This window comes from Poecilia reticulata, linkage group LG16 (assembly GCF_000633615.1).
Source record: "Poecilia reticulata strain Guanapo linkage group LG16, Guppy_female_1.0+MT, whole genome shotgun sequence".
Lineage (NCBI taxonomy): Eukaryota > Metazoa > Chordata > Actinopteri > Cyprinodontiformes > Poeciliidae > Poecilia > Poecilia reticulata.
In genome coordinates this window covers 28,423,585-28,437,666 of record NC_024346.1, presented here as the reverse complement: position 1 = coordinate 28,437,666, position 14,082 = coordinate 28,423,585, and the positions used below count along the sequence as shown (strand labels likewise).

At 40.2% G+C, this 14,082-nt stretch overlaps 1 long non-coding RNA gene across 2 annotated transcripts in view; it reads left to right on the top strand.

The window, feature by feature from the left end:
- Positions 1-11,136: 11,136 nt before the first annotated feature.
- LOC103478211 (uncharacterized) overlaps positions 11,137-14,082 on the top strand; it is a 46,290-nt gene continuing 43,344 nt past the window's right edge. For both annotated transcript variants that reach the window (XR_535757.2, XR_535756.2), the window contains exon 1: positions 11,137-11,305. This is a non-coding gene — a long non-coding RNA (uncharacterized LOC103478211). The remainder of the gene's footprint in view (positions 11,306-14,082) is intronic.

Genomic DNA, 14,082 nt, shown 5'->3' with positions numbered 1-14,082 from the left:
TAAATTTTTTTTTTTAAACGCAAAAACTGGAGGTTTCTGTTGCCTTCTTTTCTTCAAAATGCTAATTCACAATCCAATTTAGGCGTCTCTTACAACCCAAATAGACTAATATGTGGACATGATATTTTTCCCTTGTAGTGAAACTGAGTTGAGATACAGTATGTAAAAAAAATAATAATAAAAAAGGCTGGCTGGCTGCATGTTTAACTGTAACTGCTCCTGTAGCCCAAAGCCTCAGGGTGCGAGTTCTCATGAATCACCGCTTTAGAGAGCCAGGCCTTTTAAAACTACTGAAACAAGAATAATGAAATGTACATGTAAGTTTGAAGCCTGAACCCCTGTGTGTGTTTCCTCCCCTTCTAGTGAAGGAAGATATGAAGCACAAAAGGACCAATCAAAAAAATTTTGTGTGTGGAGAAAAAAAAAGAGAAAAAAAAAAGAAAAGAAAAAAAAAAAAGAAAAGTTAAGTTAGTTAATGGCTTCACCCGGAGCTGCAGCAGAGGGGCCGCCGTTTTCTTGCCAAGTCTTCCTGAATAAACAGGTATGCCTGTTGTTTTTTGATAGGGACATCTTCACACTGCAGACACTGAGTGGAGCTTCAAGGGCTTATCACTTTCAAATGAGGAAAAGTAAATATATGTTGCTTGTCAATAATTAGGAATGCTTCGTCTTTTGTTTCTATGCAGCAACTATGTATGTTGTTGTCAGTGTGCCATTTTGGACTCGGCTGCACTTCAGAGATACAGAGGCTGAGCATGTTGTCATCCCCGGCATTGTGATACTGCAGCTGGGCCACAGTCCGTTTTCTGTCACGGCATAAACACCGGCTAGCCGTATATTAGCTTCACTGGATGCGTATACCTTTCAGTGTAAACTGTAGCATCAAAGATTGTTTAAAAGGGGTTTGCGGCATGGTGTGTGGAATAGAGTTTAATTAATTTCTACTATTGTATAAGCAAAACCAGGACAGGAGGGCAGCGCCGAAACGTTTGGCTAAGTCGCTCTGAACTGCAGATAGTTCCTGTTAATTAAGCTGGATTGCAAGTTGTTTAATCAATTTCAAAGCACCAAACGGTGACAATCAACCCGCCTGCAAGCGTGCGGTGCGCGGACGGGCGCGGCGCGCGCGCAAAGGCACGGTCGGAAGAGGACGAGAACCCGAAAAGCTGGGGGGTTTTTTTGTCTGTTTGCAATGCTACCAGTGGCGCTGCAGTGTAAGGTCTCGCTAATTAACCTCCACGTTGATAATGTGCTTAATTACTTTATATTGTGATTTGCTTCCTTCATGGAGGTTACTCTCCCTTTCAGATTGGGAGAAATAATCTTACATGCCTCAGAGGTGTTGAGCAGAGAATGCGGTGCCCCTGTGAAATGCCGGCGCGCGCTGGCATCTGTGGATAGACTTTGTGATTATCACCACATTGACATCAATGGAAAGTGTTTGACACCTGGCCAAGAGAGAGGGCAGCATCAGGCGGCAAGAACTTTGATTAAATGAGAAGAGAGAATAAAAGCAGGCAAGTGTAGTGTAGAAGGAAGGGGGGGGTCGTCATGTAATTTTGTCTGATCACCACACTGGCCTCGTGTCCTATCAGGCAGAAGACCTCTCATCACCTTTGAATTTCTCTGGGCTCACGAAAAGAACAGGCATGGGTTTGATAAAAAAAAAAAAACGAGGAGGAAAAAAAATGAAAGAAAAAAAAAAACTATGGCAACACAAAATGGGGTGAAATGAGACTCTGATCCTCTCTGCCTTTTGAAATCTGGTGCAGTCACTGAGCAACACTTTACTTTTGAGTAAAAACTCAGGAGCTTTCAATCTGGATTCAGAACGACTTAAAACAGCAGGCTAGCTGAGGAACTGCAGAATAAAAACAATGCTCAACAAAAATATGTGTTTGCGGCATAAATAACTGTTGCTAGGATAATAACTAATCTTTAAAAAGATGGGTCTAAAATAAAAATATGAATGTTTAACAAGTTTTGTTTGCACATCTGAAAAAGTATTTAGTCAGTAGAACTTTACTTAAAAACTTTTTAAAAATGGGGACTTGGAAGTCCTTTGCTGTTAGACTACACCTAACAAAGTGAGACATGCAAAGTTTAATTTGCAACTTCAAAATAACGTGTTCAAACCACGGAGCCCCTCTGGCAACACGGGACAAAAGAAAAACAAAATTTGTGGCCATGACTGTTTATGATTAAGTTGGTTGCATGGAATAAATAAGTCATTTCCAAGACGTATTAAGTCGTTGCCACAAATTAAACAAGTCGTTCCCACGAGTTGTTAAGGTGTGGCAGCCGTTTTTTATTTCTTTTTTCTCTTATGTCAGACGGCTTCCGTATCACTGTTTTCTTTAAACTGTATCACTCACATCGAAAAAAAGTTTAGGGAAATATTGAGAATAAAACCCAGAAAAAAGTGTCTTCCATGCTAACTGTAAAGTAGCTAATAGACGCTAGCTAGTTCATTAGTTTATCTTCTGTTAGCTATTTAGTTTAATTTTCTTACTGATACTTGGCATATTAATAGAAAACAATGGCAAGTGGATCATTTTTGACAATTAGATTTTTGATTATTTGATCTCTGTTTTATCAGTATGATCCTCAGTGACAAATACTTATTTAGATTTATTAGGTTGATTCATTAAATGTTTAAAGACTAGAAGAACTGTCCTTTAACTTTTTATGATACATACCAAAAAGTTTGGCAGTGAACCTTCTGATATTATATATGTGTTAAGAAATTGATCCAACTAGTTTTCTACCTCCTCAGGTACAGAAGCCACTTCTAAAATAAATTTGAACTTTGCTGGGCAGTTTTAGAGGAGGGATATTGCCAGATCTTTCTCACTACAGGTGTATTCACACCCGTCACTTTTGGCCTGCTTTAAACAAATCAGTTTGTTTAAACCCACTTGTTGAGGTGGTCTCAGTCCGGTTAATTTAGCACATTGATGTTGAGTTATGGTTTACCTTTTCAGTGGGAAAAAAAAAACAAAAAAAAAAAACATCTTGAAGACCAACGTTAAGGCTACCAAAATGCGGGCTAAGAAGAATAACCCTTTACCTAGTTTTCTGAACAAGTAACATTTGTGTTAAAGTAATGCTATCAAACAAAGTATTTTGTTTATACCCAACGTTAATTTTGTCATTGCAGGATCATGGAAGGGCATGAGCCTATCTCTAATGGTCAAGAGCAGATAACCCAACAACTTTAGTGCTATGCAAATAACCATGAGGAACACATGCTCACATTCAAACTGACATGCTTACCTAAAAGGAACCCAGAAAAAAACAAATGCCTGGAGAGAACTTGTAGCCCAACAAGCTAACACTTTGTTAGCTAAGGCTAAGGAAAACAACAGCATACAGCCAAAGACAACAATCTCAAGGCATTTAATTTTTGTTTTTATACTCAATATATGACACAGAACAAAATACTGCATGACTATATTGACTTAATGGTTGAAGTATGATTGTTGATTGTAGCACTAGATATGATCAACAATCTAGATATTGATCATAGCTAGGCAGTTACAAGCTAACTGCCTAGCTTGTAAATGGCTAACGCTGCCTTTGCTGATCAAAGTTGTTTTGTAGAGTGAACTAAAGTGATTAGCTCACCCCACTGACATTAAAGCTGAAGTATGGATTATTTGTCTCATATCACCGTCATGACATGGTAACAGTTGTAACACGTATGTAAAAAAAACTAAATCAAAGTTGCATACTGCAGATTTAACATTATAACACCATCTCCTGTCTTAGAGGTTCAGTAAAGTCCGATCAGGTTTTTTGATTCGTTCTGAATGTCTGCAAAGAACCACAAGGCTCCATCTTGTCTCTTCACTAACTCCACATAGTGGGCCACACATTATTTTAACCCAACGTTTGGTTAAAACTTCCCAACTTCTGTTAAAACTGCAGCTAAAAAAATACCCCAGTTGCTTTTTTTCTGTATTCATAAAAAAAACCCAAGATATTAGAAATTATCATAAGACTGAAACTGAAGTAAATCAGCTAAATACACCTTCACTGAGTAATGACATGGGATTGCTGAGATAACAGCATACACCTGCATCCCTCTTCATGAGCACAAACACTCACCACGCACACACACACACACACACACACACACACACACACACACACACACACACGCTCTCCTCCTCCCTATCTGTTTGTTTTGTTTTGGGCCGTGAGGATAACACCTGCCTCTTCCCAGTTAATGGTCTTTTTAATTCCTGGCTCAAACCCATTTAAAGGCAAACCCTTTCACAATTTGCTTAATTTCTGATGTCATTTCCACCCTATAATTACTATTCTCTCCCTCATATTTATCAGGCAGCGTACCTGCAATGAAAATATAAGACCTTGACACCACTTTTGCAAAATCAAAATAGTATTTAATTTGATGTCTTTGGCCGTCAAACAACATTGTTCGAGGGACGTAATTAGGACAAATTTATCATCTTCTCTCCTTTTTTTTTCTTGTATTTTGGGGATATTGCCAAGACATGTGGGACCTTTATGATAAGAAAGGAGGAAGAAAGCGTTTGAACGCTGCTGCCCAGTATCTCATAGTTATTGTGAACGGCTTTCTGTAAAATTAATGGCTTATGGGGGAGATGGCTGGGCGGTAAAACAGGATGCAGATGTAGCTTGCGGGGGCATCCAGGTAACGGAAGCAGTCGTTTCCTAAACGCAGCGCGGGCCGACACCGACACAGTCTCTGAACAAGTAAGGATCCAAATAGGAATTTGGTGTGTTCCCAGCTGTCCTCGTGTTATTTTTGCATTTTAACCCTCTCCCCTTCTTTTTTCCAACAAGAATGTTGACATTTAACACTTTGATAATCAATGAGAGCAAAGCTGGCTTTATCCCACATTGAAAAAAATCAAAAAAAAAAACAGATGATCCAACTTTTTTTAAAAATGAGTTTGAATTAAGTTTGTCCAACTTCATGTATTTAGGCTTGTATTTACTTGGATACATTAAGTATCCAAGTAAATACTTAATGTATTTACTTGGATAAACTTAATTTGACCTGTGACAAATTAACTAATTTTTTAATGCACATTAATGGATCTTTTTTTTTTTCTTTCAAAGCTCAGAAATGGATACAGCAAAATGAGACGTTGCCTAAAATTACGCTGCAACACCCACGCTACAACTATTACCCATACAAAAATGGATGTTGGATTTATAAAGTATGAATGTATTCCCCCCCCCCCCTCCCCATAGTGCACTTGTTCACTTTACTACCACTTCAATGGTCCTGCACTGATCTACACGCACATGAGGAGGAATATGTGCGAGACAACTGCTCCCAGCAGAGTGAAAAATTACTCTCGGGAAACAAACAGATTTTTGTGAGGTTGTTCTGCTTCTGTGTACAGCCAGATTTTCTGTACACAACCTGCTATATGTTATGTTGTCAAGACTGATTTTTTTCTCTCTCTTTTTTTTTTCTGCTGCGAGGGAAAATTAATTGCGAAAGAGGGCTGAGAATTTGTTTTCATATTGGCTCGGTGAAGAACGGGTGCCAGAACGGAGGAGGACAGCTGTGGGGGAAGGCTGGCCGACCCGCTGCCTTCTGCCGCTCCCATGCCTTGCTGCACAGAGTCTGTGACAAAACAAGCCTCCAGGAATACTGGGCAAACACCATGAGCCTCTCACTGGGATCCACACTATTTCCTGACTGCACCACAGCCAAAACGCATCACTCTCCCAATACTGTCTCTTCCTTCCTTTTATCCAAATTAAACACTCGCTTCCACATTGAGTCGAAGAATATATCGTCACCCTCATTTTTTTTTTATTTTGCCAAAAGTGATTTTTTTTTTTCTTTTTCTTTTTGGCCTAAGACATCTTTTGAAAAGAAAGGTGGCATTTTTTTTGTTGTTGACAAAATCACTTTTGGCAAAAAAATAAAAAATAAAAAATGTTATTTTAAGAATGTGACAATATGGAAAATTCCTGATGAGAGTTAGGAAATTTGAACACATTGGTGGGGGGTGAGGGGAAAGTGTCGAAACCGCAAACAAACGCGTTCTTTTTTTTAACACGCTTTAACTTACAAGAAGAAATAAGGTCAAGCACGCCGCAAGTGATCCCACCTCTTCTCAATCAGCCGGGCTGTGGAAGCTCAGCACAGCAGAGATGAGTCAGATAGCAGGGGCTCAGGTAGGAACCGTTTTCACACCCGCCACAATTACAGCAGCCGTCATTACATTGCTCACTCGTACTCAAATACAGATAGAAGCCGACACCCGCCTCCCTCGTTTTCTCCCCCCAAACCCTCCCAAAAAAAAAAAAAAATTATGCGCAGGCTAGGAGGAGAAAGTGGCTCACTTCTGTTTGCTAAATTAATCGCTTCCTAAATGGCTCCAGGCCAGGCAAAGTTAACATTTGCAGTTTCAAAGGTTTTCAGCGCTTGCAATGAGCCATGAAATTACTGCATGCCGTCGAAAATGGCAGCTGATGAAAAGCCCAAGGAGCAGGTCCCACAGGCAGAGACAGCTTGGAAGTGAAATCTTAAACACAAAGTCTCATTTCTGATTTGGATCGCGGTGAAATTCCGAACCCCAAACCCAGAGAAAGGAAGAGCCCCGCTGTCCCAAAAAAAAAAAAATAGAAGCGAGTACGAGTCCGGCTTGTGACAAGACGTATGACGAGCAGCTGTTTGTCCCGGTTAGGCCGGCTCGCCCGGGGAGTCCTGGGAGGCGAAGTGAGAGCAGAGGTTGGGGTTCAGCAGAATGATGATGTCGAGGTGCTTCGGTGCAGCCAAAACCAACTGACCCCGATTAGGTTTGATTTAATCACCGGGGTCGCGCCGAAGTCTGCAGACATCAATAAAATTAAACAGGCTGTGGAGGAACAAATTAGCACAAGCTAACATGAGCTAGCGTGAACTCAGAACAAGTCCAGCGATGGAACGCTGCTCTCCATCCCGAAACAGGAATAAATTACTTCAGAGTGCAGTTTCTGTTCTGCATTTCGCATCCTGAAAGCTTTGCTCGTATTCCAAAGAGAAATAATATTCAGGTGGGATCATTTTAACAAACCATCCTAAGGGAGGAATTAAAAATAATATTTTTTTTATTCCAAAAATGAGATTTCAGCTCCACAGCATCTCTCATCAGAATAAAACAATTAATTCTGCCAATTTCTTGATGTGTGTTTTCCACATCCCTCTGAAGTTTGGTAGAAACGCACACCTTAGCACCCGCTGTGCCTGGAATCTCTAGAGTTTCACTTGCCAGGGGTAAAAGGGGCGAAAAAAAATCTACCCCATACATCAATCTGAAATCACAGAGCCTAGCAGACACTTTGGATTTGAAAAAAAAATTGACCTATTTTTCAATGTTGGAGTGACCAACCAATTTGGAAACCAATGTAAGGTTTTTTTAAGCCAGCATGTGTGACATGAAATTTGATGCTCAGGTTGTTAGTATCTGGGCTGGAAGGTGGTCATTTGATGGTATGTGTGCTTTACTTCAGGTGGTTCCAGTCTGCTGAACATACCTTTAATTTTGTCTTGTTTGAGTGTAAGAAAGACCTCGGTTCCAAAAACATCCACCTGTATATTTATCTTGTTCCCCTAGTAGAGATGCTTAAATCAAGCACTTCAAGAAATGGAAAAGCCGTTTTTGACAAAGTTTTTGTAAAGACCAAAACAGATTATTTTATGTGTTCTATTGCAGAAAGTTTAAATCTATAAGGAGTGAATTTGATCATGACCTCAATTCTAGGTAGTTTGTCGTGATGAATGCTCCTCACTGAAAGCACTTTTTCAGATAACGGAAGACACTAAAAGTTATCAAAAATCATAGCTGCATTTTATAAATTGCATGTGACGTGTTTATTTCTCATTGTATAGTTTAGAAGATATTTGGTGTTTTCTCATAATGCTGTGTAAATAAGAGATTCTGCCTCGGGTTGCCATATGAAATGTTTTTGCCGTCCTGCTCCTCCTTGCTTCCTCTCCTGACTCTTCCTGGGTAATTTTCCACCACACATCATTTGACATCAATATTTCTCCACAAGTAAATGAAATTACTGTCTTAAGCCCTTATTGTGCACCTTGTATAAATTTCTCCTGACATATTCCAACCATGGAGAACAGTTTTTCTTATCTCATGTGCTTATTCTGGTCTTTACTACTGTTGGATAGTAAAAACTGCTATTCTACTTTTCTTAAAGAGTCATATTGTTACAAGGTGTATACTAGCAAGAGTCTAAGTTTGATTGGTGGTTTATGACCTGTGATGATGATGATGATGATGTTTGACTTAATAAAACATCAAGTTCTGAAACTTAAGCATATCATTTACAATGAAGGTTACAATTAAAAGAGAGACTATCGTTTCCCGTTTGTGTCATGTGACCTGCCTTCCCCGCACATCAACCCCTGGTTTCCAGTTTTGAGAGTTTTTCAGCTGACACACAAGTCATTACATTCTGCAGTGTTTAAAGCTGAAGTATGTCATATGGAATAAAAACCTTTCCTGAAGGTTTCCTCATAACCCATTAAATAGAACTGGAGTAAAATATGTAATGATCACCTAATTACGAATTGTGGAAAGTAACTCCGAATTACTGGAAAATGTGCCTGTTCTCAGATTCTGGTCTAGAATTTGCTGGCATTTACAAGGCAGCCAATCCAGGAGCAGCATTGTTTGAGTGGAAAAAAAGGCAATCGTGTGTTTTTGTGAATGAAAAATAGGTTCCACTGTGTGTATTAATGCATATTTAGGTATATTTGCTGTTTGCGCTATTAAAATAAGCAGTTCTAAGTATTTTTTTTATGAGAATTTACAGATTTTAGGAACCTGCAAGCGGTTGAGGTCGAGGCCTTGGATCCACTGCAGACAACTGGACTTGTTTGAGTCCATTCAGGTACAAGGATCAGATCAAGATCGAGAAATCAAAGACTGTCCTGTAAGAACTAAGTCTGGAGAAAAAAAATGAGTTGTCGATTTATTAGGTGTAATTATGAAGAAATATACATGGTAATGATTTTAATAATGTATCTGGTATATGCAAACAACCCAATCTGCATTAGATGGAGAAAAAAAATTCTGTTCAGGACATCGGCACATTAACTATGTAAATATGTTAAAGCACCACTAGAAAACCTTAAATACTTCCTTGTAAGGTCAAGTAAGAGGAGCGAGAGAAATGGGGGCGGGGGTGTTTATAAATGAGACTTAATTAATTAAAGAATGCATTACATTTTAATGCTGAATTATTATGTGTGGCTATAGCCTCATTAATATGTGGCCCCTTGGGGACTTTACTGCCATTGTTTCACCAGCAACCTGCTGGCTGCAGGTCCTGTGGCTATTTCATGGTGTTTGAGATTGATGGTTGACAAAGCAATTAATCACAGTGTGGACAAATCATCCCCTTTGTGGAAAGGCGAGAAAGGGGGGGGGGGGGCGTTTGAATTTTTAACACTGATGAGGTGAAGCTGGATTTTATTTACTAGAAAGAGGGTCAAAAAGAAAGAATTAATGTCGAGTTCTGCAAGCTTCAAAGAGATCTGGATTTTTATTATGCATTGTGTACTGTATGTGCAGGCAGTTGCCAAAATAATGTTTACAGCTTTTTGTTCGGGCCAAATAATGTTTCCAAGTTTTATGATTTTGTAATGAGATAAAACAGATTAGATTTAAATTTCTGAAACCTGCTCAGGCAAGAATGGCCAACCTCACAGAATTATAAAAATATTTATTCTCTGTAGCATTTAGTTGATCTTAACCTGGTGAAGTAGTGCCACATAAAGCTATAAGCTCGACATCCTGAAGCTATGTTTCCAGGCTCTTATTTTGAAGCAAAAAGGAAGTCGTTTTAGAAGTGACTTGTTCTTTTGATCGAGTTAGCTGATAACACTGAACTTAGCATTAGCTTTGAGCTTTAAATTAAGTAAAATGTACTTTTTAAACTTCTTCTTGGGCATGTTTATAGCAACCGCAACAAAAACATAGCATGTCTCAACCACTTTTAAACTATTTTTATGGTGCAGTATTTTTTTGGCATTGGACAGTAAAAAAAAAGCCATGACAAAGTGACAGACAAAATACAACTGAGCTAAGCTACTGTATTCTCTTCTCAGAGAGAATACAATAACCAGCTAACCGTTAGCTGCTAACACCAAACTTAGCATTCTTCACTTCTTGTGTTTGAACGGCATTTGATATGTTTCAGTTCAAAACACAAAAATACTTGGATTTACCAAACTTGAACAATTTCATTCTGAACAGGAATTCTTTTTAGTTTTCTAAAATCTTTACTCTTTTCATGAAAACACACTGAAAGCTTTTTAGCTAGGTTTTTAAGGGACACAAATACAGATTACAATTCAGAGTTTAGGAATGTTTTCACAATGTTTGTGGAATACAGGGGGGGTTCTCAGTCTTCCCAGGTTAAAATTTCATTGAGCATTAAACCACAGGATTTTGTGTTTATTTAATGGAGACATTGCAAATGCTAAATTGTGGATGTTTTTCACATTAGCGTAATATTGACAAAGTTTTGCACACTTTTGCAGTCAGTGTGTTGTACTTAGTTAAATAAATTTGCTGCTTCATCTATAGTATTTTTTAAATAATTTTTTCCATCATTACTTCAATCCACTTCCCTCCTTGTATAAACAAATATTCAGAATTGCGTCAGCTTAAAACTATGCCCCTTATTAAAGTCAATGTCTGTTCTAAAAGATTGGGAACTTGTCGAAGCTAAAGCCACTTCCAAAATGCTCTCTTTTAATTGGTTTATTATTATTTAGTACCAAGGTGACGTATTGTACATTGTGGCAGAGACGGGATACTATAACACTCAAATTTTCAGACACAGTTGCTGAAAATAAGCAGTTCGTTTATGTTTGCTAATGCTTGAAAATGAAATCCCCACTTCTCCGTTCAATGAACAGCGCTTCCACCAGAGCAGTGATCCTGCAGCGAGAACATCACAGCATGCGCAAACATGTTAACACGAACCCAACAATGCCACATTGACTGGCCAAAAGGCCTACAACTCCCCGCGCCGCTCGGAAGGCGTCGTTTAAAGCCCGTCCCTGAACCCGGTCGCTCTGAAGCCGCCATTTTCTCTCCTTTCACTCCTAATTACCATAGCCTCTCAAGAAAGTCCTCTGTTGCTCCATCTGTCCCCCCCTCAGCCGCTGACAGAGACGCTCTAATCACCTCGCGTTGCGAGGCTCACATGGGAGACGGCTACACCAGCCACAATGCTGCCTCAGATATAGAGCCGCTTACTGGATGCCAATACCTCACAGGGGGTAAGCTATAAACACTGGCCACAGCCTTGTATGGGATATGTTTAGTGATGTGCACTGAAATGGAGCCATTTTATGTCACGGGATCTCCCACACAGCCCCGACAAGACCGATGCCAAACGGGGGTTTTGTATGAAGTATATGCAACATATGCCGAGTATGCCGACAGTCCATCAGTAGCTCGCATCAAAATGACACTCATGGGAGGTTGGTTGTGGGGGGGGACTGTGTTTTTGGAGGGACGTGGTGGAGTGTGCATTATGGAGCGTTACGTATGCATGCATAGCATATCACAGCGGGAGGGCTTGGAACAGAAAGCGTGCCTCCGCGTTAGAGGAGATCAGTAATGTAGATCGAGCTGAACAGGAAAAAGAGAGAGAGAGAGGGGCGGCTTGTAATTGGAAGCTAACTTTATTTCAAGCCCAGTGTGTGTTCGACAGCCATGCCTGCCCACATCCATGCATTATTTAATCTTATTCTGTATGCCCTGCAGCTTGGTATCTCGCCCTCCGTGTATTTGATTCTGTTATATTCACCCAGGTTGACATCTTCTGACTTCTCATTTTTGCTGTGCCGTCCCCACTCTCCCCCATCCTCTTCCTGATGACTTTCATGTGTTCTTTTTGTCGGGCACTGCAAGTTTCCTCCAGAAGTTTCTCCTGAAGCAAAAAAAAAAAAAAAAAGGGGGAAACTTTCTGCCAGAAAAAAAGCCTTCTCATCTTGGCAGAGGAGAAGCTGAGTGAACTCTCAGATGATGACAGCCATCGTGAAAGGGCAGATAAGCCCGTGTGGCGCTGCCTCTGATTGTATGTTCATCTCATTCTGATCCGGCCGCGATTCTAAGCCCCTGTCTTCCCAGTCCTCACTCTCCCAACAGTTGATCTTCTGCATGTCATTGAAATCGTCTTATAGCTGATCCAGGAGACAGGGGGAAAGAGGGTGTTTGTCACCCAACTTCAGTTTTGGCAAGAAAGTTCTGCTCTGATGCTACTTTTCTTGTCAATGCGACTGCCGGCCAGTTGGCCATACTTTTTTTTTTTTTTAATGCGAGTTTTTCCTGTTCCTTTGTGATGAGGCTTGCCTAGGCGAAACACAATGTCACCGATGAAAAAGATACTTTGTGTGATATTTTCGATTGGGTATGTGCAATACTGTCCCCATTTTATCAGAGCGAACCACTGAAACATTACATTGGCATTTACCAAGATGTGGATAATCTCAAATTTGTTGGTAATTTTAGGATTAGCTGTCTGAAGATAATCCAAGCTTCTGGAATTTGATTGAAGTTTGCTGGAAACTTTTTTGTAAAAAGTATGTTTTTTATATGGATTGTCTTTATTAATTATTATTATTATTGTACATCCAAATTCCACTGCAAAAGACACTGGATGTCAAGAAGCCAAAACCAATTGTAATATTTCATAACTAGAAAGAAGCTACTCTCTCCTTAAAAGAAAAACATCACTATGCTGAGAGTTCAGAGGCATTATTGAATTACTTAATTAGGAAGTTAAGTGTGGAAAGAGACTGACACAAAAGGCGGAGGCAGGCTTTATGCAGAGCTTATCAAAAGTTGAGTTTGTGATTGGAAAGTGTTGATATGAATATATCTCATCTAAGTGTTTACGTCTGTTGCCGCCATTTTTAATAACCTACAAACTGTTTCACATGTGTTTTATTTGCATTTTTAATTCAATAGAAATTTTGTGTTTTTAATGTTTACAGAATATCAAAAAACCTTTGCGCTCGTCTGTAATGGAAACCCAGCGACTGCCTCATCATATCTGAAAGAGGTCTTATGTGTGGCCTTAACGTTGAAATCAGGTCTATCGCTCAGTAGTAGTTGAACTATCCCTTTAAATATGTAAATGTCTGAAAATATGAACAGCTGCTTCTGCCAGCAGCAGAACACGCAGAAAGAAAGAAAGTAGGCACCGGGATGAAATCTTAATTAATAAGTTGGCGCTCTGCGAACGTGGCGAGCAGCCGCCGAGATGGGATGAATAAAACAAACTGATGAGATCTAACAAAGGAGGAGTCCGAGGACTGAATTATCTCGACGTGAATTGGAGCAAACACGACTCTCAGAATCAACCCGGAGCTCCTGAGTTGGTGAAAAGTGATACGGTGTAAAGAAAGCTGAAAGCTTTTTCCACTTCAGAGGGCACTGCTCCTCCACCATGGTTATCAAAGCTTAATATTTGATTTTAGTTGACCATTTTCCATTAAAAACATGATAGCCACTGTAAGAGTGACAGACTCAGGCAGAGGGAGCACAAGCTCACACGTTACCCCCCCTTACACTCCCCAGCCCTCCTCATGCACACAGGGAGGTACATACCCTGCTCAACAGAGTGTGCAGGCCGAACTGTTTCCTTCACTTAACTTGACATTTCCTGCTGCACTGTCTGAGGCTGGTCCTGTGTGTGTCACATCCGTAACCCCGACAGTATGCACTGCTGAATGCTGGGCTTCCTAAATGAGATCCCAATGGGAAAACAGAGTGGCGGGGGGGTAGAGAGGGTGGTTGGTGGTGTAGGGGCAGAAGGGGTGAGGGGCATTATCTTAACCACTAATGAACAATTGTATAATTTCTATCAAAAGCAGTCATAAGGCCTGTGCTTTCTACCACCGTATCTCCTCTAAATACTGTCACGATAAAGTGAATGTTAAAAGAAGAGCGAGGGGGGGAGGAGGGGCTTCGGAGCTGTCAAGAGGGGCCAGTGTGGTCAGGAGGAGTGCTGGAAAGGAAAGTCTGCCCGCCTTTATCTGCCATTTCC